An 18,040-nucleotide genomic window follows, 5' to 3' on the forward strand; every position below is an offset into this window, starting at 1 on the left:
GAACCTATCATGTGTCCCTCACAACTTCCTTCTTCTCCTTACTTATCTGTCTATCTGTTTGCCCACTGAATATTAGTGTTGTCCATATGGACATTCATATTGAGTGATCCACTTGGGCACAGAGAGCCTACAAGCATCCATAGTTCTAAGAAAAAGGTAACTCTTCCTCCTCCAGCAGCCATCAGTTAGGGGTAGGGTCTTGGAAAATTCTCCCTGTCCATGCTGACTTTTAACTGGCTTAATCTTGTACAAATCTTATGCAGGTAAACAACTATGCCATATTCAGAGGATATCCATTCACAGCACTCACATTTTTCACTGGCTCTTACATTCTTGACAAGCCCCTCATTATGATCTTTCCTGAGGCTTGGGAGTAGTGTTGCTATAGATATTCCATTTATGACCATGTGAGTACTCGCAGTCATTTTCTCAGCTCTTTGAATGGTAATGTGTCTCTGATTAACTACTATTCACTGCAATAAGAAACTTCCCTGCTTAAGGTAAAGAGCAGCCCAAACATATAGGAAAAAAACCATAACTATTTCGAAGGCTATTTGACAGCATAACCATTTAGAAAAACAAAATAGGTTTTCCCTTAGAGCCTATGACTTTCATAGATACTGTTTTTAACCATGTTACAGCACCAGGCATGAATTTCTTCCAGCAGAGCAGCCTCAAAATGCTATTGCACCAGGCTCAAATGAATAGTAAAATCACAATGTTTTTTAACTGCAAACAATAATCACAATAGTTTTTCAAACAGACAATAGTGAACTTACACTGAAAAGTTCTAGCAGGTATAGATTAAAAGTATTTCTGTTGTACAACGTAAACTATCTTGCCTCTACATGGTCTAAATATCATTTGTCAAGTAAGCTATTTGTCACTTTGGTAGCTAAGCAGAAATCCAGCTAGCTTTATGACATCTTATTGGATAAATGCATCTTTTGTTAGGGCATTCACTCTAATGTTTGAGTTACAGATTGGATTCTCTCTGATGCTCATTTGCATAAAATTAGCACACATCATTACACATAGTACTGGATGTCATAAAAAGAGTTTCATAGATTTATATCATGTATTTTCACTGTGCTCCTGTATGCTCTACCTCATTTTTTTCACCTCTTTCCTCTTGTTAATTTCTTTTATTTCTCTAGACAGATTTATTTCTACTTTCATGGGATTTTACCTATATATAATATTTTATATTAATTCTATATTCTATATAATATATAGGGTCTACAAATGAGAGAAAACAAGTCTTAAGTCTCACTAAACACACTCAATAAGATAGTTTCTAACTACAATAATTTTCCCAGAAAATGAAATAATTTTATTTTCTTTATGGTTATATAAAACTCCATTGTGTATAAATATACATTTTTTGCTAATTCTGTACACCTATGTTGGGTCCATACTTTCCATTTTGTGTATGTTGCTGTGATAAACATGTATGTATATCTGTGATGTGTTGCTTTAAATCTCTTTGGGTTAACATCCTGGAGTAGTACAGGTGAGTCATACAGTATTTCCATTTTTTCTTTTTTCTTTTTCTTTCTTTCTTTCTTTCTTTCTTTCTTTCTTTCTTTCTTTCTTTCTTTCTTTCTTTCTTTCTTTCTTTCTTTCTTTCTTTCTTTCTTTCTTTTTTTTTTTTCCAGACAGGGTTTCTCTGTATAGCTCTGGCTGTCCTGGAACTCACTTTGTAGACCAGGCTGGCCTGGAACTCAGAAATCTGCTTGCCTTTGCCTCCCGAGTGCTGGGATTAAAGGCTTGCGCCACCATGCCCAGCTTCCATTTTTCATTTTATGAGAACTCTCTAGACTGCTTCATAGGGACTGGACTAATTTGCATTTCCATTAGCAGTGTACAAGGATTCCATTTTCTCCACATTCTCATCAACATTTGTTGTCATTTGTTCTCTTGATGAACGCCATTCTGAATGGGGTGAGACAGAAACTCAATGTAATCTTAACACGCACTTTCCCAATGGATAGTGCTGTTGAACATTTTATCATAATACATAGGTTTCTGATGAAATTTTAGGATACACTTGAGCATCCTTAGGTTATTTGAGGAAAACTTGGACATTTTTCATTCTAGTACATCAACCTTTCTCAACCAATTACATAACAAGAAATGTCTCACAACTAGTTAACAAAGGAAACTATGAAAAATGAGCCTGTTATTTATAGATGAATATAGAATGATGCTGGTTATATGTGAGCTGATTATAATGTACATTTAAAAGAGTTTATTTTGAATAGCAAGGTAAGGAAACATTGAAGCTTATGCCTATATATTTCTTTTTAAAAATATTATACACACACACACACACACACTGTAGCTGACTTCAGCCACACCAGAAGAGGGCATCAGATACCATTACAAATGGTTGTGAGTCACCATGTGGTTGCTGGGAATTGAATTCAGGACCTTTGGAAGAGCAATCAGTGCTCTTAACCGCTGAACCATCTCTCCAGCCCTCCTATGTATTTCTTCCATCATCTGCCCTCTGGCCAGTCTCTTTTGTTCATTATGTTACTGTTCCAACAGATAGCAAGCAAAAAATTCTAGTTCAAAATATAATCTTAGTTAAGATTGTTTTAATTTTGAAACCAGGCCATATTTAATAATCCCTTCTAAACTGGCTTTGAGTTTTTGTATAAATACATCTAAACTATTACTAGAGCAAACATATGCCTTTGTTTAAGGTTTGTTACTAATTAATGATTTCTTTATTAGGTAGCAATTATTTATGTCAGGAAATGTAGGATTTCTTCAAAATGAAATTTAAGTTTAATTAAAATTAATATAAATAAACATGTAAAACAATATAACCAAAAATACAATAATGCAGATATTTTTATTAGATAAAATATTTAATTTTTTTGCTGTGTATCTTCATTTTGTCTTTAATCTGTATGTGCATATATATTCTTCAAACATTTCCGATGCTAATATGTGTGAAGTTTTAAATCTTTGCCCATCATATGTGTTTTATCAGTCATTGAAAGAACATACTATATGTGTTTTCCTGTCAATGGATGATTATGTTTTCTACCTATTTTGTTATTAATATATTTACATAATAATCTATATATTATAATCACTACTTGGACTCTAATTACTTTCTTAATATAGATCCTTAGATGTGGAATTATTAGTACAAAGGGTGATTTAAAAATTTTTTTGATACATATCCCTGGAATCCTAATGTAGTCATTTGTATTCCCACCAGTAGTATATGATGGCAACTCTTTCCTTGCCCTTTAATTACTTTGCATCATCACATACAATTGAATTATGATGCAATAGTTAAATTAAGAAGTCACATGCATAATTTGAAATTACAAGAGGTATATTAAAGTAAAATATGTATATTTATTTGATGCATTGCCCTTTACTTAGTCCAATATATCTAAGAAATTATCTCAATGTATAATCAAAACATGATACTTCTTGCCATTTTTTGCCCTAAGTCTTTATATTTCAATATATATTTTATGTTGAAAATGTCCATTTAAGTTTGAACCAGGTGATTCTCAAATGGCTAGTCACTACCCTAGTTAATAGCATAGTCATAAAATACATTAAAATACTCTTGCTACTTTGATAATTAAGAAATGGCATTTATAAGTTAGTTTAATTTCAGTTACAATTTCAAACAATATTGAATATTTTATCCCATGTTCTGTTTAAGGTAATTGTAACAGTTCTCAATTTATTTGAACTATCTATAGAATGCTAATTCATACATACTGGTAGAAAATCTTTCTATGATATTTTCCCTAATTTTTAATAATAAGTTTTCACTTGTATAGTCAAATTTGCTTATTTTATTTCATTTTTTTAATTTATTTTTTTGTTTTTTTTATTGTTTTTTATTAGGTATTTTCCTCATTTACATTTCCAATGCTATCCCAAAAGTCCCCCATACCCACCCCCCCACTCCCCTATACACCCACTCCCCCTTTTTGGCCCTGGTGTTCCCCTGTACTGGGGCATATAAAGTTTGCAAGTCCAGTGGGCCTCTCTTTCCAGTGATGGCCTACTAGGCTGTCTTTTGATACATATGCAGCTAGAGACAAGAGCTCCGGGGTACTGGTTAGTTCATATTGTTGTTCCACCTATAGGGTTGCAGTTCCCTTTAGTTTCTTGGGTGCTTTCTCTAGCTCCTCCATTGGGGGCCCTATGATCCATTCAATAGCTGACTGTGAGCATTCACTTCTGTGTTTGCTAGGCCCCGGCATAGTCTCACAAGAGACAGCTATATCTGGGTCCTTTCAGCAATATGTACTCACTGATAAGTGGATATTAGCCCAAAAACTTAGGATACCCAAGATATACGATACAATTTGCTAAACACATGAAACTCAAGAGAACGAAGACCAAAGTGTGGACACTTTACCCCTTCTTAGAATTGGGAACAAAACACCCATGGAAGGAGTTATAGAGACAAAATTTGGAGCTGTGATGAAAGGATGGACCATCTAGTGATTGCTATATCCATGGATCCATCCCATAATCAGCTTCCAAATGCTGACACCATTGCATACACTAGCAAGATTTTATTATTTTTTTAATGCTCACAGTCTTTGGACAGCATCTTCCATTGTAAGCCAGATAGATATTTACTTTCAGGTTTTATGGTTTCAGGGTTTCTAAGGCTTAATTCATTAATCCATATGGGTTTTACTTTGGCTGATGGCATGAAGTTAGGGTAAAACATTACCTTTTTTCTTGAATAGCTAGCTTTCACAATACCATTTTCTCTTTTATATTTTTAACTTAGAATCCTAAGGAATGGGTTTAAGACATTTTCACAGACCTAGTGTTGCTTGATTTCCTGTCCCTTCTCTTATTCCCTACCTCTCTGACTGTCCTTCTATGATTGAAACACAATACTATTTGCTGTATTCAATTGAAATATAATACAGTAGTTAAATTAAGAAGTCATATGTATAATATGTTAATTATGCATATATCCATATGCATTTCAGGCCTTCTAATATTTTTGAATTCTATGTACTAAACTAAGAATTTTAATTATTATAACTTCCCAGTTAGCAGGGTTTTTATATAACATTTTAAAATGTAAGTTTACAGTCTTCTTTCATTTTGTCTATCACATATAATTCCTCTTCTTTCACTTTTTTTCTAGAAAGTGTGGCCTCCCTTCCCCCCAGCCTGGAACCTGCCTGCTCAAGGGTGGAGCTACCGGCTCATTCGTCCTGCCACGCCCACTGCTGGAACCTGCCCTTGCTGCCTGGAGTCACACACGTGTTCGTCCTGCTACTGGACCCTGAGTTACTTGGCGGGAAATTGGGTTCCCTCCCCCTTCCTTTATAAACTGGGTGTCTGGAAATATTAAATTGAGTCTTGATCAGAGTCTTGTCTTGACTCCATTGTTTCTTCCGCCCCGTCTAGATTCCTCTCTTTGCAGGGAACTGCCATTCTCAGTGAACCGTTCGTGTTGTGGACCGCGGGCGGGCCGCAACAGAAAGCACTGACAGTAATGTTGGGAATCTTCAAACAATTGTATTCTTTTTCTTTTCTTTTTTATTGATAACAGATTCTTCTCTCATGTAGTACATTCTGACCACAGTTTCTCCTTCTTCCACTCCCCCTCCATTTCCTGTTCAGAAAAGAGCAGGTCTCAAAGAGAAGGCAAACAGGACAAAAGAAGATCCAATAAGACAAGGTAAAAGCCCTCATATAGAGGCTAGGCAGGGCAACCCAAAAACAGACAAAGGATCAGATATACATCTGTTCACATTTTTTTTTTTTTTGGAGTCCAACAAAACCACCAAGCTAACAGTCACAACATATATACTAAGACGACCTGCTGCAGATCCCTGCAAGCTCTGTGTTTGCCAAATGAGCCCTGCTTTGTTGATATGGTGGTTTATATTCTCCTGGTGTTTTCTATCCTCTCTGATTCCTTCAATCTTTCCCCGACTTCTGTCCTCTAATATCTGAGGGGAGCGGGAGAGGAAGCCCATGCCCTATACTATCTAGATGGCTAGGAACAGGAGACTCAATAGGCCAGAGTCCTATGGTAAAACCAAACATGGCGGGGAAAAAATAATGAAATGATTCCTAATGATTTTCTTTTCTCCTACACTCATAGATCAATGCCTTGTCCAGTCATTATCAAAAAGATTTCCTCTGGCAGCAGATGGAAGTGAGTATAAAGATGTTGTTGTTTTCTGAGCTACATTTTATTTTAGAAAACAATATTTTGTTGCTTTAAGCTGTTCATTCCTTTCAGATACACAGCTTGATTGCCATTTAACCAAGTATTTTTTGCATCTTTCAGGAATACTTCATGAGTTTTCCCATAATTACTTTATATTTCCTCATAAATAATTAGCTGTTAACTCATACTGTAATTGGTTATTTCTAGTCCATAGCAAAATATTCATTTGATATATACTTTTCATATACATAGAACTGATGCTATTTGTAGTGTGTGTGTGTGTGTGTGTGTGTGTGTGTGTGTGTGTGTGTGTGTGTGTGTGTAGGGGAGTGGGTTACCACGTTCCCTAAGTGCTTAGTTTTAACTCATTCAGGAATCAAAGTTTATCTTTTCCTTTCTGACTAAATTTGTAAGTTTCTGTTTTCAGTTTATAATTTTGTTACTCAGCAATCAATTCTTATCCACACTGCCTGTCTCTATATTTTGATGTGGTAGCAGAGTCATAGGTTACTGAAATATATAGCTTATTTGTCAAACCCTGAACCTCATTATATCTTCAGAAAAAGGTCAAATGTACACAGCTATCTTATGAAAAATCCCTCACTTCTCTGCCCTAGACAGGACAGGTTTGTTGGGGCTCGTATCAAAGTGCACAATTGGAGTCCCTACCTGTACTTCCTCAAGTGTGATTTACTTGCTGTGAATGGTGGTGGAGTATATTCAGGTCACCATATTGAATGCAGAATAGCCCTTTTCCTTTCTTACTCTTTTCCCCTGAACTATTTGCTTAACTATCATAAACATGGAACTGAACTATCAAGCCTCATGTTGAAAAGGAAAAAGGCTCCCTTAGATATTTGAAGGCTTGCTTTCTACTAAATGTCCAATGAATATTACAGAAGTCATAAAGTTTTCATCTGACATCTCTCTACATGATTGAGTTTGTATTCAATTCAAAAGGCAAAATGTGGCTTTGCCTGAGAAATAGGGCTTGATTAACAGGTAGAATTGATGGGTTGAATGGTCTGTATTTGATGTACAGTATCTTTCCTATTTCTGATCTTCAGCTGCTTCTTCCTCACATCTCCACTTTCCCTCTGCTATTCTTCTACATATTTAGCTGAGTTCATGTTGGCCATTACTGATACATATATTTATCCAAATTCTTAAAATTCAGTTAAAATAACCAAGCCAATAGCAATAACATTTTTTGGTAACTAAGCCAATAGCAATAACATTTTTTTGGTAAATATTTTTTGAATTATTATTTTTTTTCTTTTTTTTTAATTTTTAATATTTTTATTACATATTTTCCTCAATTACATTTCCAATGCTATCCCAAAAGTCCCCCATAGCGCCCCCCACTTCCCTACCCACCCATTCCCACTCTTTTGGCCCTGGCATTCCCCTATATTGGGGCATATAAAGTTTGCAAGTCCAATGGGCCTCTCTTTCCATTGATGGCCAACTAGGTCATCTTTCGATACATATGCACTTAGAGACAAGAGCTCCGAGGTTCTGGTTAGTACATCATGTTGTTCCAACAATAGGGTTGCAGATCCCTTTAGCTCCTTGGGTACTTTCTCTAGCTTCTCCATTGGGAGCCCTGTGATACATCCAATAGCTGACTGTGAACATCCACTCCTGTGTTTGCTAGGCCCCGGCATCGTCTCACAAGAGACAGCTATATTTGGGTCCTTTCAGCAAAATCTTGATAGTTTATGCAATGGTGTCAGCGTTTAGAAGCTGATTATGGGATGGATCCCTGGATACAGCAGTCTCTAAATGGTCCATCCTTTCATCACAGTTACGAACTTTGTCTCTGTAACTCCTTCCCTGGGTGTTTTGTTCCCAATTCTAAGAAGGTGCACAGTGTCCACACATTGGTCTTCATTCTTCTTGAGTTTCATGCGTTTAGCAAATTGTATCTTATATCTTGGGTATCCTAAGTTTTGGGCTAATATCCACTTATCAGTGAATACATATTGTGTGAGTTCTTTTGTGATTGTGTTACTTCACTCAAGATGATGCCCTCCAGGTCCATCCATTTGGCTAGGAATTTCATAAATTCATTCTTTTTAATAGCTGAGTAGTACTCCATTGTGTAAATGTACCATAATTTCTGTATCCATTCCTCTGTTGAGGGACATCTGGGTTCTTTCCAGCTTCTGGCTATTATAAATAGGGCTGCTATGAACATAGTGGAGCATGTGTCCTTTTTACCGGTTGGGACATCTTCTGGATATATGCCCAGGAGAGGTATTGCTGGATCCTCCGGTAGTACTATGTCCAATTTTCTGAGGAACCGCCAGACTGATTTCCAGAGTGGTTGTACAAGCTTGCAATCCCATCAACAATGGAGGAGCGTTCCTCTTTCTCCACATCCTCGCCAGCATCTGCTGTCACCTGAATTTTTGATCTTAGCCATTCTGACTGGTATGAGGTGGAATCTCAGGGTTGTTTTGATTTGCATTTCCCTGATGATTAAGGATGTTGAACATTTTTTCAGGTGCTTCTCTGCCATTCGGTATTCCTCAGGTGAGAATTCTTTGTTCAGTTCTGAGCCCCATTTTTTAATGGGGTTATTTGACTTTCTGGAGTCCACCTTCTTGAGTTCTTTATATATATTGGATATTAGTCCCTTATCTGATTTAGGATAGGTGAAGATCCTTTCCCAATCTGTTGGTGGTTTTTTTTGTCTTATTGATGGTGTCTTTAGCCTTGCAGAAGCTTTGTAGTTTCATGAGGTCCCACTTGTCAATTCTCGATCTTAGAGCACAAGCCATTACTGTTCTATTCAGGAATTTTTCCCCTGTGCCCATATCTTCAAGGCTTTTCCCCACTTTCTCCTCTATAAGTTTCAGTGTCTCTGGTTTTATGTGAAGTTCCTTGATCCACTTAGACTTGACCTTAGTACAAGGAGATAGGAATGGATCGATTCGCATTCTTCTACATGTTAACAACCAGTTGTGCCAGCACCATTTGTTGAAAATGCTGTCTTTCTTCCACTGGATATTTTTAGCTCCCTTGTCGAAGATCAAGTGACCATAGGTGTGTGGGTTCATTTCTGGGTCTTCAATTCTATTCCATTGGTCTATTTGTCTGTCACTATACCAGTACCATGCAGTTTTTATCACAATTGCTCTGTAGTAGAGCTTTAGGTCCGGCATGGTGATTCCACCAGAGGTTCTTTTATCCTTGAGAAGAGTTTTTGCTAGCCTAGGTTTTTTGTTATTCCAGATGAATTTGCAGATTGCACTTTCTAATTCGTTGAAGAATTGATTTGGAATTTTGATGGGGATTGCATTGAATCTGTAGATTGCTTTTGGCAAGATAGCCATTTTTACAATGTTGATCCTGCCAATCCATGAGCATGGGAGATCTTTCCATCTTCTGAGATCTTCTATAATTTCTTTCTTCAGAGACTTGAAGTTCTTATTATACAGATCTTTCACTTCCTTAGTTAGAGTCACGCCAAGATATTTAATATTATTTGTGACTATTGAGAAGGGTGTTGTTTCCCTAATTTCTTTCTTAGCCTGTTTATTCTTTGTGTAGAGAAAGGCCATTGATTTGTTTGAGTTAATTTTATATCCAGCTACTTCACCGAAGCTGTTTATCAGGCTTAGGAGTTCTCTGGTGGAATTTTTAGGGTCACTTATATATACTATCATATCATCTGCAAAGAGTGATATTTTGACTTCATCTTTTCCAATTTGTATCCCTTTGATCTCCTTTTGTTGTCGAATTGCTCTGGCTAGGACTTCAAGTACAATGTTGAATAGGTATGGAGAAAGTGGACAGCCTTGTCTAGTCCCTGATTTTAGAGGGATTGCTTCAAGCTTCTCACCATTTACTTTGATGTTGGCTACTGGTTTGCTGTAGATTGCTTTTATCATGTTTAGTTATGGGCCTTGAATTCCTGATCTTTCCAAGACTTTTATCATGAATGGGTGTTGGATCTTGTCAAATGCTTTTTCCGCATCTAACGAGATGACCATGTGGTTTTTGTCTTTGAGTTTGTTTATATACTGGATTACGTTGATGGATTTCCGTATATTGAACCATCCCTGCATCCCTGGGATGAAACCTACTTGGTCAGGATGGATGATTGTTTTGATGTGTTCTTGGATTCGGTTAGCAAGAACTTTATTGAGGATTTTTGCATCAATATTCATAAGGGATATTGGTCTGAAGTTTTCTATCTTTGTTGGGTCTTTTTGTGGTTTAGGTATCAGAGTAATTGTGGCTTCATAGAAGGAGTTGGGTAGAGTACCTTCTGTTTCTATTTTGTGGAATAGTTTGTGAAGAACTGGGATTAGATCTTCTTTGAAGGTCTGATAGAACTCTGCACTAAACCCATCTGGTCCTGGGCTTTTTTTAGTTGGGAGATTATTAATGACTGCTTCTATTTCTTTGGGGGATATAGGGCTGTTTAGATCATTAACCTGATCTTGATTCAACTTTGGTACCTGGTATCTGTCTAGGAACTTCTCCATTTCATCCAGGTTCTCCAGTTTTGTTGAGAATAGCCTTTGGTAGAAGGATCTGATGGTGTTTTAGATGTCTTCAGGATCTGTTGTTATGTCTCCTTTTTCATTTCTGATTTTGTTAATTAGGATGCTTTCCCTGTGCCCTCTAGTGAGTCTGGCTAAGGGTTTATGTATTTTGTTGATTTTCTCAAAGAACCAGCTCCTTGATTGGTTGATTCTTTGAATAGTTTTTCTTGTTTCCACTTGGTTGATTTCGCCCCTGAGTTTGATTATTTCCTGCCGTCTACTCCTCTTGGGTGAATTTGCTTCCTTTTGTTCTAGTGCTTTTAGGTATGTTGTCAAGCTGCTAATGTGTGCTCTCTCTAGTTTCCTTTTGGAGGCACTCAGAGCTATGAGTTTTCCTCTTAGAAATGCTTTCATTGCGTCCCATAAGTTTGGGTATGTTGTGGTCATTTTCATTGAACTCTAAAAAGTCCTTAATTTCTTTCTTTATTCCTTCCTTGACCAAGGTATCATTGAGAAGAGTGTTTTTCAGTTTCCACGTGAAGGTTGGCTTTCTATTATTTATTTTGTTATTGAAGATCAGCCTTAGTCCATGGTGATCTGATAGGATGCATGGGACAATTTCAATATTTTTGTATCTGTTGAGGCCTGTTTTGTGACCAATTATGTGGTCAATTTTGGAGAAGGTACCATGAGGTGCTGAGAAGAAGGTATATCCTTTTGTTTTAGGATAGAATGTTCTGTAGATATCTGCCAGATTCATTTGATTCATAATTTCTCTTAGTTTCTCTGTGTCCCTGTTTAGTTTCTGTTACCATGATCTGTCCATTGGTGAAAGTGGTGTGTTGAAGTCTCCCACTATTATTGTATGAGGTGCAATGTGTGATTTGAGATTTACTAAAGTTTCTTTAATGAATGTGGCTGCCTTTGTATTTGGAGCATAGATATTCAGGATTGATAGTTCCTCTTGGAGGATTTTACCTTTGATGAGTATGAAGTGTCCCTCCCTGTCTTTTTTAATGACTTTGGGTTGGAAGTCAATCTTATCAGATATTAGAATGGCTACTCCAGCTTGTTTCTTCATACCATTTGCTTGGAAAATTGTTTTCCAGCCTTTCATTCTGAGGTAGTGTCTATCTTTTTCTCTGAGATGAGTTTCCTGTAAGCAGCAAAATGTTGGGTCTTGTTTGTCTAGCCAGTTTGTTAGTCTATGTCTTTTTATCGGGGAGTTGAGTCCATTGATATTAAGAGATATTAAGGAAAAGTAATTGTTGTTTCCTGTTATTTTTGTTGTTAAAGTTGGCATTCTGTTCTTGTGGCTGTCTTCTTTTAGGTTTGTTGAGGGATTACCTTCTTGTTGTTTCTAGGGCGTGGTTCCTGTCCTTGTATTGTTTTTTTTCTGTTATTATCCTTTGAAGGGCTGGATTCGTGGAGAGATAAATTGTGAATTTGGTTTTGTCGTGGAATACTTTGGTTTCTCCATCTATGTTATTTGAGAGTTTGGCTGGGTATAGTAGCCTGGGCTGGAATTTGTGTTCTTTTAGTGTCTGTATAACATCTGTCCAGGATCTTCTGGCTTTCATAGTCTCTGGTGAAAAATCTGGTGTAATTCTGATAGGCTTGCCTTTATATGTTACTTGGCCTTTTTCTCTTACTGCTTTTAGTATTCTATCTTTATTTAGAGCATTTATTGTTCTGATTATTATGTGTCGGGAGGTATTTCTTTTCTGGTCCAGTCTATTTGGAGTTCTATAGGCTTCTTGTATGTTCATGGGCATCTCTTTCTTTAGATTTGGGAAGTTTTCTTCTATAATTTTGTTGAAGATGTTTGCTGGTCCTTTGAGTTGAAAATCTTCATTCTCATCCACTCCTATTATCCGTAGGTTTGGTCTTCTCATTGTGTCCTGTATTTCTTGGATGTTTTGAGTTAGGATCTTTTTGCATTTTACATTTTCCTTGATTGTTGTGCCGATATTCTCTATGGAATCTTCTGCACCTGAGATTCTCTCTTCCATCTCTTGTATTCTGTTGCTGATGCTCGTATCTATGGTTCCAGATTTCTTTCCTAGGGTTTCTATCTCCAGTGTTGCCTCATTTTGGGTTTTCTTTATTGTGTCTACTTCCCTTTTTAGGTCTAGTATGGTTTTGTTCATTTCCATCATCTGTTTGGATGTGTTTTCCTGTTTTTCATTAAGGACTTCTACCTGTTTGATTAGGTTATCCTGTTTTTCGTTAAGGATTTGTAACTCTTTAGCAGTGTTCTCCTGCAATTCTTTAAAAAATTTTTGTGCTTCCTCTTTATTGTCTTCTACCTGTTTACCAGTGTTCCTTTGTATTTCTTTAAGTGTGTTATTAAAGTCATTCTTGAAGTCCTCTACCATCATCAGGAGATATGCTTTTAGATCCGTGTCTATCTTTTCCGGTGTGTTGGGGTGCCCTGGACTGGGTGAAGTGGGAGTGCTGGGTTCTGATGATGGTGAGTGGTCTTGGTTTCTGTTAGTAAGATTATTACGTTTACCTTTCGCCATCTGGTAATCTCTGGGGTTAGTTTTTGTCGTTGTCACTGTTTAAAGATTGGAGCAGATACTGTGTTCCACTCACCAGAAGTCTCAAAATCCTGTGGCGGGGGTCCTGGGTCGCTGGCAGTACCCCAGTGCTGGTCCAGCCGGAAGAGGCCTGTGGTCCTACTCAGGCCGGTTTCTGCTTCCCTAACTAATGCAGTCTCAGGCCCCGCGCGCAACTGGATTGGAGCAGAAGCTGTGTTCCACTCTCCAGAAGTCTTAAGATCCTGTGGCGGGTGTTGTGGGTAGCTGTCGAGTGTCAGCCGACCCTGCGCCCTCGCTACCCAGGTGCTTTTCTGACCGGAAGAGGCTTGTGGCCCTATGTAGGCGGGATTTCTCTCTCCCCAACCAGAGCAGTCTCAGGTCCTGCGTGATTGGACTGGAGCAGAAGCTGTGTTCCACTCACTAGCAGTCTCAAAATCCTGCGGCGGGGTTCGTGGGTAGCTGGCGGGTGTCAGCCGACCCTGTGCTGTAGCTACCCAGGTGCTGATCTGGCAGGATGAGGCCTGTGGCCCTACTCTGGCCGGTTTCTGCTTCCCTAACTAATGCAGTCTCAGGTCCCGCGCACAATTGGTTTGGAGCAGAAGCTGTGTTCCACTTACCAGAAGTCTTAAGATCCTGTGGCGGGTGTTGTGGGTAGCTGTCGAGTGTCAGCCGACCCTGCGCCCTCGCTACCCAGGTGCTTTTCTGACCGGAAGAGGCTTGTGGCCCTATGTAGGCCGGATTTCTCTCTCCCCAACCAGAGCAGTCTCAGGTCCCGCGTGACTGGACTGGAGCAGAAGCTGTGTTCCACTCACCAGCAGTCTCAAAATCCTGTGGCGGGGGTCGTGGGTAGCTGGTGGGTGTCAGCCGACCCTGCGCTCTTGCTACCCAGGTGCTGATCCGGCCGGATGAGGCCTGTGGCCCTACTCAGGCCGGTTTCTGCTTCCCTAACTAGTGCAGCTCAGGTCCCGCGCGCAATTGGATTGGAGCAGAAGCTGTGTTCCACTCACCAGAAGTCTTAAGATCCTGTGGCGGGTGTTGTGCGTAGCTGGCGAGTGTCAGCCGACCCTGCGCCCTCGCTTCCCAGGTGCTTTTCTGACCGGAAGAGGCTTGTGGCCCTATGTAGGCCGGATTTCTCTCTCCCCAACCAGAGCAGTCTCAGGTCCCGCGTGATTGGACTGGAGCAGAAGCTGTGTTCCACTCACCAGCAGTCTCAAAATCCTGTGGCGGGGGTCGTGGGTAGCTGGCGGGTGTCAGCCGACCCTGCGCTCTAGCTACCCAGGTGCTGATCCGGCAGGATGAGGCCTGTGGCCCTACTCTGGCCGGTTTTTGCTTCCCTAACTAATGCAGTCTCAGGTCCCACGCGCAATTGGTTTGGAGCAGAAGCTGTGTTCCACTCACCAGAAGTCTTAAGATCCTGTGGAGGGTGTTGTGGGTAGCTGGTTAGTGTCTGCATTATTTTTTTATAGATAACCTAAAGTCTTTTAAAATGACATCAGTAAACTCTTCTTTTCGTTATCTCAGAACCTGTGTGTGACTGTTGATTATAATTACAGAGTAACATTGTGTGTGTGTGTGTGTGTGCATGTTCACATGCGTGTGTACACATACATGTTTGGGCATCTGTGCACATATGTGGATTTCAGAGAACATTGAATCTCCTGCTTTATTGCTTATTTATTTTTCCATGCTTACAGATTTATTAGATATTTTCTTTATTTACATTTCAAATGTTTTCCCCTTTCCTAGTTTCCTCTCCAAGAATCCCCCTATACATTTCCCCCTTCCCCTGCTCCGCAACCCACCCACTCCTGCTTCCTGGCCCTGGTATTCCTCCACACTGGGGCATAGAACCTTCACAGGACCAAGGGCCTCTGCTCCCATTGATGATTGACTAGGCCCTCCTCTGCTACATATGCAGCTAGAGCCACGAGTCCCACCATGTGTTTTCTTTGATTGGTGGTTTAGTCCAAGGGAGATCTGGGGGTACTGGTTAGTTCATAGTGTTGTTCCTTCTATGGGGCTGCAAACCCATTCAGCTCTTTTGGTACTTTCTCTAGTTCATTCATTGGGGACCCTGTACTTCTTCCAATGGATGGCTGTGAACATCCACTTCTGTATTTGTCAGGCATTGGCAGAGCCTCTCAGGAGACAGCTATATCAGGCTCCCGTCAGCTAGCTCTTGTTGACATTTGCAATAGTGTCTGGGTTTGGTGGATGTTTATGGGATGGATCGCCAGGAGGGGCAGTCTCTGGATGGTCATTCCTTCAGTCTCTGCTCCAAACTTTGTCTCTGTATCTCCTTCATGGGTATTTTGTTCACCCTTCTAAGAAGGATCAAAGTATCCATACTTTGGTCTTCCTTCTTGAGTTTCATGTGGTTTGCAAATTGCATCTTGGGTTTTTGAAGCATACTCTCTTATTAAACCTTGAGTTAGGTTTGTGTCCAGCAAGCACCTCTTATTTTCCTGTCTTCAGGACGCATCACATTGAGGTCATGAGTGCTTGTGGCCATGTCTGGCTTTTTAACTTATTTTCTCAGGATTTGAACTCAGGCTCTTATATAATCCCACTTATGTTCCACTCTAGTTTCAGAATAACTTATCTTAAAAAATATTTTTGGGGACTATGGGAGTGGCTCAAATTATAAAGTTATTGACTTGGAAGTGTGAGGACCTGAGTTCAGATTCCCAAACCCTCATAAAAAGCAAAACATGGTGGTGTCCACTTGTACCCATTGCACTGAGATGGGGTGGGAGCAGGTGGATAAGTGGATTTATATAGCTCTGAGTCCTGTTAGTTTAGCCAATATATATATATATATATATACATATATATATATATATATATATATATATATATATATATATATATATATCAGTTTCACTGAGATACACCTTTAAAAATAGGTGAAGATCAATAGAGGAAGACACCCAACCCAATGAAGAGTTCTTTCCTACACATATACACTCATCCAGCATGGTAACACACAAACATGCACATCTACCATATATGTGCACAATATTCAAATGTATATTAGCATCTTGGTACAGGAGGCACAAAATTTACAAAGTTGTTTGAATTGAAAATATAAAAGCTGAAATGTATTTAGTGTTGGAACTCTTACCTAGAAAATGCAAAGCTTTGAATTTGATCCACAGAATTGAAAGAAAAGAAAATACTATATGTGATTATACATAGATAGATTCCTCAAAAGAGTCTTTCCAATTTTGCATTGTTATTTTGTGAGAAAAGAGCTTTTCATGCAAGCATGGCTTTGTTAAATATTTATTGCAATTCTATCTATCTATCTATCTATCTATCTATCTATCTATCTATCTATCTATCTACTTACCTATGTATCTATCTATCATCTATCCACATGTTCTCTGTATAATTATTTTATAACAGATAATTCCATTACATATACAAATATTATTTCTCAAAATAAAACATTTAGAACGTGTATCCCACTTTATATAAAAAGAAACATTAAAAGTTTATGTATGGGGATGAAAGAGAATAACAGGATAAAAGTGATGAAAATACATTATACATATGTATGAAATTATAAGAGAATTAAAAAATGACAAAATCTCCCAAGCAAAATGAACAAAATGTTTAGGGAACATATGTGGTGTTATCAGGATTTTGTTTAACACATTCCAAGAGTTACTGGAAGATAACAGCAAAGGAAGAGTTTTAAAGGTCAGCTATTCTAAGGATTTGCCTAACTGATGAAACCTGGAGATAGGAGTCTATCTTTTCCTACCTAGATTGCAGTTTGTGCTTAAGCTAGTCACCCTACTAGATAGAGCAGTTTTAGAGCACACATGGACCTTTTAACTATTCTTTGACTCACCACCACAATTTATTCAAGAGATGGCATACAGTAGACACACAATAACTATTTGTTGCCTGCACACCATCAGTTGAAGGCTTAGAGGAGAATATTACAGTCTCCTGTACTCAGATGTTGAAGAAGTATAATGAATGCATTCCATTTTTCTTCTAAGCCACATTATCTTGATGATACTTCAGTAAGAATTTCTATACCCAGAGATACACTTGAAGGATGTAGGATTTGTAGTCTTCTAAAAACTTTGATTTCAAATTTCCAAAAAGCTGCTCCATCATCTTCTGCTCTTGAAATGACTTTGAAACATCTCCAAGTGTTCGTTCATCTTGCATGTTTCTTGGATGATTTATCTCCCACACTATAAACCTGCCAGTATCCACATGAATTCTTAAACAAGTATGGGAACGAGGGTCCAGTTCTTACTGAGTGATGAATTTCATTCATTCCCAGTTTACACAGATCTCATTGTCTGAAGGTCAAAAGGTACAGATTTTAGCAACTCATATAACTCATAGAAAGTATTTCTCTAAACATAAGAATCCCTTGCTTAAAATAAAAATGATCTGCTGAGAAACTGAGAAATTCATCACTGAATAGTCTTCTTTCTGTATTTCTGTTCTAACAACCTTCCTTGGGGCCATAAACATGTGATGCTTTTGCTTCTTGAGCCAGAAGATAACCTTAGGGAAGCAATAACTGGCAGATCAGTCATCAGTAGCCTAACAGTTTAGAACACTGTCTCACCACTAATGAAAGGCTGGCTGAGCCTGGGTAAAATGAGGGCTAATAGTAGGAAAATAACACATAACATCCACATAACATTATATGACTCCTTTTCATTTTCCTCATACCTAGAATTCCCTACTCTTCCTCATTCAACTGCTCAGAATAATCACTAAGTTAAATTTTACAGTATATTGGAAAGCACAATATATATGTTGTA

The sequence above is a fragment of the Mus caroli genome, unplaced genomic scaffold (assembly GCF_978045245.1).
Source record: "Mus caroli unplaced genomic scaffold, Mus_caroli_1 scaffold_5, whole genome shotgun sequence".
NCBI lineage: Eukaryota > Metazoa > Chordata > Mammalia > Rodentia > Muridae > Mus > Mus caroli.